Source organism: Olea europaea, unplaced genomic scaffold, assembly GCF_002742605.1.
Source record: "Olea europaea var. sylvestris unplaced genomic scaffold, O_europaea_v1 scaffold1995, whole genome shotgun sequence".
Lineage (NCBI taxonomy): Eukaryota > Viridiplantae > Streptophyta > Magnoliopsida > Lamiales > Oleaceae > Olea > Olea europaea.
In genome coordinates this window covers 83,114-90,072 of record NW_019237821.1, presented here as the reverse complement: position 1 = coordinate 90,072, position 6,959 = coordinate 83,114, and positions in this window count along the sequence as shown.

The following is a 6,959-nucleotide window of genomic DNA, read 5'->3' as shown; positions in this document are numbered from 1 at the left end:
GATTTTAATCCGCGATTTACCTTTCGACATTATAATAATGTATTGAACTTAGTTAAATATAAGTGTAAACGAGAACTAATAATATTAAATTTTAAATTACATTCATATTTACTATGGAACACATGACTAAATTATTTTCAAAAATTGGTTGCTAAAAGATATTAATAAAACAATTACATCTTTCTTCATTTTTATTTACCTTTTCTTGTTTGATATTCATATTGTTATATAGCGGTTCGTAAATGTAAAGTTACATTATATTATTATAGTTTAGTTAAAACTCATTTTCGTTTTGCTAGTGAGATGTAAAGTAAAATGAGTAGTACTAGTTAGGGAACTTTAATATTTTTCACACAATCAATACGTTTTGTCATTCATTCTTTTCAAATAAAAAACAAGTTCATTAATCATTTAGACACACAAACAATCATTTTTCTATTTAAACCACAACTCACAAGTGTATAATAACTTCAAAAAATAAATAAAATAAAGAACAATGGAAAATGGCCAGAGTAAAAATCTAAAACTTATCGAAAGAGAAGAAAAAAAGAAGCGATTCAAGTAAATATTAATAGACTAACAGTAAAAGCGACTGTTGATTCGTTCAGCGGTTGTAGACAAGCGTCAAATATTAGGGAATTAGAGCTTATATTATGGTTTCTAAAACTTTAGATGTGATTTACTGATATAATTTTGTTAAATTATGATTTGGATTATTGAAAATATATGTTTTTTTTTTTTCATTTCATATGATTTTAGAATAATTTTAGTTTAGTTTAGATATCAGGTGAGAACATATATTGTGAACCTATTAAATCATATGTCAATAATGATAAACATAATTTACTTTCTATGATTATTTCAATAGGCCAATTGTAATTTATATTGTTAAATTGGTATTATTTTGAAAAGTGAAAATTGTAAAAATTTTAAGTTAATAAAATTAATTTTTTAATTAAAAAATTTAAAAACGGTTCGGTTTGATTTTGTGCGACTTTTGAAAATCAAACCATTTTGAAGCGGTTTGGTTTGGTTTGAGGAAAAAGAAATCACAGGTCCACGCGGATCCGAACTAATGGTTTCAACTCAACGATTTCGGTTCGGTTTGCGGTTTCGATGTTTCTTTGTGCAACCCTATGATATAGCTTTAAAATATTTATATAATATTCTGTAATTATAAATTTACGATTTATTATATCGTGCTCCGTTCTTCTAAAATGACTAGTAATTTTTTAGGACAAATATTATTGAATTCCGCGAAATACATGAATAATTAAGAATAATAATTATTGTGATTGAAATTAATACTTGATTTTGACTAAATAAATTAAAAAATTATCACTAACTTTTTATAAACTCGAACAAATGTTGAATATTCGTTAGATGCCAATACATTAAGGTCGGATTGATGTAGATAAAATATATAACTTTAGTAAATTTTATTTAAAGTTGATAAAATGCGTGGTTAAAATTTTTAAATATCATGAAATGTATAGTAAAAACTTAATATTAATTTTAAACTTTAATGAGATTTTGTAGCTCAATATCAATCTATCACATCAAATGATTACATCGTTCTTTACTTTTAACAGCATTATTCATTCATTAACTAATCATTTCTGCATAAAGTCATTTGTACAATATTTATGCACAACTTGGTTAATAGCAAGTGTGTTGAAAAAATTCTGGCCATTGATTTTAAAAACAATTTTCCAAATAAATGGATTTGATGTTTACGAACTCATAAATTATAAACCAGGTTGTAAAAGAAATGGATTTTTCCTCTTGTACACTGCTGGTACCAACTTTGTGTACAGCCCTCTCACAATGTGAGGGGGTCCACATAAATATTATATTTGTGGACCTCCTCATTGTAAGAATGGTGTATGGGTAAATTGTTGTACACCCAGCAAGTGTCAAAAGAAATTGTACAAGAAACATGATTCAATCATGACTTGTCGTGACTTTCGCTAACCTTCAATAATCCTCGTGTACAAGGATTAAGCCCCTGTTTCGTATTAATTTTTCACCCAAAAAAATTAATTTTTTGATCATTATTTCACTATTTCAGTCGTTATTTTTGACTTCTTCACTTACAGGTGGGATCCATTTTTCTCTCTAACGGTAAAAAAAAAATCAATTCTCATAATCACTACCAAACGGGTCTAAATTCATAAAAGTTCTACAAGGCCCTTATATTGGATGGTGGACCCCATGTGAATATTTTATTATATTAAATAAACTATCTAATATCTATTCCACTGTTGTGTATAATCTGTAACACTTCTGTAAAAATTTTCCCCGTAGATATATACCGATTCATAGTCCTCAAAGAACCAGTCTAGATGTACAGAAAATTTGTTTACAGGACTTCTACAAACAACACACAATAATGGGATGGATGGTCTATTTTTTATAATAAAATATTCACATGAGGTCGAAAATTCTATGAAACTTTTAGCAATTATTGTTCGTGGAATTACTCTTCCTCAAAACATAAACAGTTGTCCCACAAACTTCTCTGTAGTGCCGCACTCTCGCCACTGTCCTCCAACAACTTCAAGCTTTTCCACGAACCGCGTGGAGTGCTATTGACACTACTAAATGTTATCCTTCGATTATCCTAATTAATGAGAGCTAATTAATCTACCCATTTCATAATGAATAATATCATTTAGTATCAGTTGTACTAAAATATCGATTTAGATATCTATATTTTATAAGTTATATTAAATGAATCATGTGACTTTACATTTAAATGAATTAGTCATTTAATGTCACGTAATCGTAACCTAAATTGGTATTTAATATTATTGATGATAAATAATATTACTCATTCATAAGATCCATTATTATTCCTTTTTATAAATTTATTATTACATCATGCTTGGCCCTTATTCTCTCAAATTCATTTTCAATTACAAGTTTCATGGTATTCACAATATTTATTAAATTTTCAGCTATACATTTCGTAAATTTTTTATCGAAATTTATTAAAATATCGATCTTTAGCTAAACTAAATGCAAGCTTTATAATTTGTCAAATAAAAGCTAATTTTCATCATTGATTGCCAAACACGACTTTTGCATATTAGCAATTAAGTTCTATTTTTATTTTTTTATTTGCAAGTACTTGTAAAAATATTGTTGATTATATCAAAGAGATTAAGAATGTTTTTAATTTCTTTAGGGAGGAATTTTTTTATTTTTCAGGTAATTCACTATTTCTTTCTCTCTTTCATCTATCACTTTCACTCATCTATCCACCAATAAAAAATGTGCAGATATAATATTTTCTAAATTAAAAACTAAATCAATCAAATAATTAATAATTTTCTCAAAAATAAGTTTTAGATAATTGAATTGCCTAAAATTTATTTTATTTCCATGCAAATTATATGCTCTCAGTTAAATGCACTATAATTGATTAAAAAAAATTCTTTATTTCGTGTCAAAATTACATCGTGGACTTGAAAATTGAAATGTGGTCAAATTTAAAAGACTTTGCAAAAATAGTAATTTTTGCCCTGATTTGGTAATCATTCTTTCAAAATTTATTTTTTTCTCATACTTATTTTTAATCATATATTTTCAAAATAAAATATTATTCGCTAAAATTCAATTTTTTCCCTTTTTAATTACATATTCTTCTAAAATTTACTATTAAAAAATTCATTCTTTCCAAAAAAATGTATGTCTTTTATTAAAAATAAAATGCCCAATTTTTCAAATATGGTCAAACTCTCTATATGGATAAGATTCCATAGTTAATCCTCAGTTTGGCCCCTATTAAATTATGATTCATTTTTTCTTTCTTCTTATCGATCACACATTCTCCAATAAAAATTATTACACGAAAACTCAAAACTTTTTTTTTCAACAACAATTTATTTAAAAACTCTATTCCATAAAGGAAAAAGCCTCAAGTACAAGGAATTCCTTATCGAATTCATACAAACATTGACATGACGGAACCTGATCCTTTTTTTGGTTTTTTTTTTTCCATTTTTCAATTATTTCACGTCATGTGTTGTCTGTCAAAAATTTTTGTTCTTATTGCATGATTTTTCCAAAAATTATAATCTCAAATAATAATGGTCAAACAAGGGCTAAAAAGGCTGGTGCACAATTCTGGAATCCAAGTCAATAGCTTGTAAAAGAAGCTTTGTAAGTGATGCGCCATAATTATCGAATAATACTTGTTAGAGAGAGAGAGAGAGAGAGAGATTTTTAATCTATTAACTTAAAAATTCGAAATTGAAATCTCGAAATTATCTTGTAGAAAATAATACTTCAGATTACACCCACAAACTTAAACATAGATTTTAGTTGAAGTGTAAAACTGAAGTCTAAGTGTCGAATTATGCTGAAAAACTCGAAATGGAGATGAATCTCGATTTTTTTAGAAACTTCAAGTTGCACGAATAATTAGACTAAGCTCTTTATTTTAGATAGATATTTAAAGTTCAAAATTTGAAGAATCTCAAAATGTTGTTAAATGTCAAATTTCATATAAATTTTAAATTGTAAAATCTCAAATATTATAGCAGATTGAGTTATATATATAGAGAGAGAGAGAGATTGAGTTATATATATATATATATATATATATATATATAGAGAGAGAGAGAGAGAGAGAGAGAGAGAGAGAGAGAGAGAGAGTTGAACATAAGAAATTGAGTGCTATTCGAAGGAGGTGATCAAATATTAGGCACGTTTGAAGTTACAGAGCCTAGCAAACTTTTGCTACCCAAATGATCATTGAACTTTGTAAAAAGTTTTTAAGGGATCACTGAATTTTAAAAATCACCTAAATTGTCACTGAATTTCGCAAAAGGTTTCTACGGGATCGCTGAATTTTAAAAATCACCTAAATTCAATGACCACTGGAAAACCTTTTTGCAAAGTTCAGTGATCTTGTGGAAATTTTTTACAAAGTTCAGTGACCATTTAAGTAATTTTTAAAGTTCAGTGATCGCGTAGAAACCTTTTACAAAATTCAGTGACCATTTAGGTGATTTTTAAAATTCAATGACCCCTTGAAAACTTTTTATAAAGTTCAGTGACTATTTGGACAATTCACTCTAGTTTTGTATAACAAACTTGAGATTTACCTAACAAATTTGAGGTTTGTTCAGTATACTCAAATTTTTTATAGCAAAATCAAGATTTAACCTGTAGATGTCTACAAAATTTGATATTTACCAAGTGAAAGCTCATCGTTTCACCTATCAAACTACATATTACGTACAATACCTAGTTCATAATTCTCTTCACTCTATCAAAAATTATATTTTTCAAAGTTCAACCATTACATCAAACAATCAATTCTAATCTCGGCATTTTAACGCCACATTTTTTGTCCCCTAAGTTAGAAAATGCATAAAAACGTGAATATTCAAAATCACCAAAAAAAAAAAAAAAATCAAACAACAAGAAATATAGTGAAAAATCTGCATATTTTGATCCGTATTTTTGGATTAAACAATGCACAAAAATTATCCAACAATCGATTAGCAAATAGTTCCCTAAAGTTTATATTTTTTAAAATTTTACCACAAAAAGACTTCAATATACAAGAAGAAAAAGGCTGGCAAACAAGAAATAAATGAAACCCTACTGACTCCAGGATTCTACGCCATAGATTTTGATGAAATGGAGCAGCTCTTTAACATAGAATTCAACAAGAATTTGAATATGTCTGAGTTTAAGTCTTTGTTGTAAGAATTCAAGATGATTTCAACCAAACTCATTTTGTGAGGAACAAAGAGTTCAAGTAGGTTCAACTAGTGCACATTGCACATGGGCTAGGCAGAAATGCTGGGGCATATAATGATGAAATTTATGGAAGCCCACTGTTGTAGAAGGTGCAGCGTGACGTGACAACTCAAAATGGGTGGTCCACGATGGTTAGAACTATAGTCGGCGCCAAAATTGACTAAAAAAGGCAGTGTGCTGCACTCCACTAGCTACATTTGTCGTATAAATCTGTTATTTGTTAAATTGGTTAACAGGAAAGTGTTTGGGGGTTGATGGCAACTCTTTGTGGTGTAAGCTCCGATGCTTTAGGTGGCGGTTGGTGAGATAGAGGCCGATGACACCATGAAGTCTCCAAAATAATGAGTTGGGTGGGGCTGGATATATGAAGTTATTGTTGTTTTTTGGCCTTTTTTTAGTTTCGATTTTTAATTATTTGTTTGAGACTTATTTGTAATTTTTTTGAAAAAACTGGGCCTATGATTGCAACGAGTTCTTAATTTTTTATTTTATTTCCTCTTTCTTTTATTTAAATAAAGAGCGTATATTTGTTATTTTATATATTTTTATTGAGAAAATGGATAAAAATGATATTTTTCACAATGAAACATGAAGATAGATGTGAAAATGCTAAAAATTGAAATGTAGGGACGTCTTGAATATTATTATAAGGACGTTTGTGCTAATAAGCCTTTTGAAAAAGGACCAAGAATTAAAACCTTTAAATTTTGGCCACTTTTCATAATAGGCGGTCAAATAGGACACTTCTAGGATCGATTGTGGTACATCTACGTAATAAATTAATAACTTACATAATAGTTTACCAACAATTGATGTGACGAAATTTAATTGAATCAAAATTTTATCAATCAAATAACTTCTCCATTTACATTTCGACTTCTTACTATTATGTAAAACATTATATATAAATAGTTATATACAAGTCCTCCATATCAATTCAAATTATATTTTCGCTTGTTTTCCATTATTTGCCGATTAAAATGAAAAATATGACTGTTATCCATCACATCGAATCCCAATATTTGATTTTTTATCTCTTGCATAAGGCTCGTAAATATTATATTTTTTATTTTTATTTTTACATTAATGTATATCAAACAAGACCTATATTTGACTTATAATTAATTAAAGTAAGCGTGATTATTCACTGATCAGTTATTCTCACAGACTTCTTTTCCGTC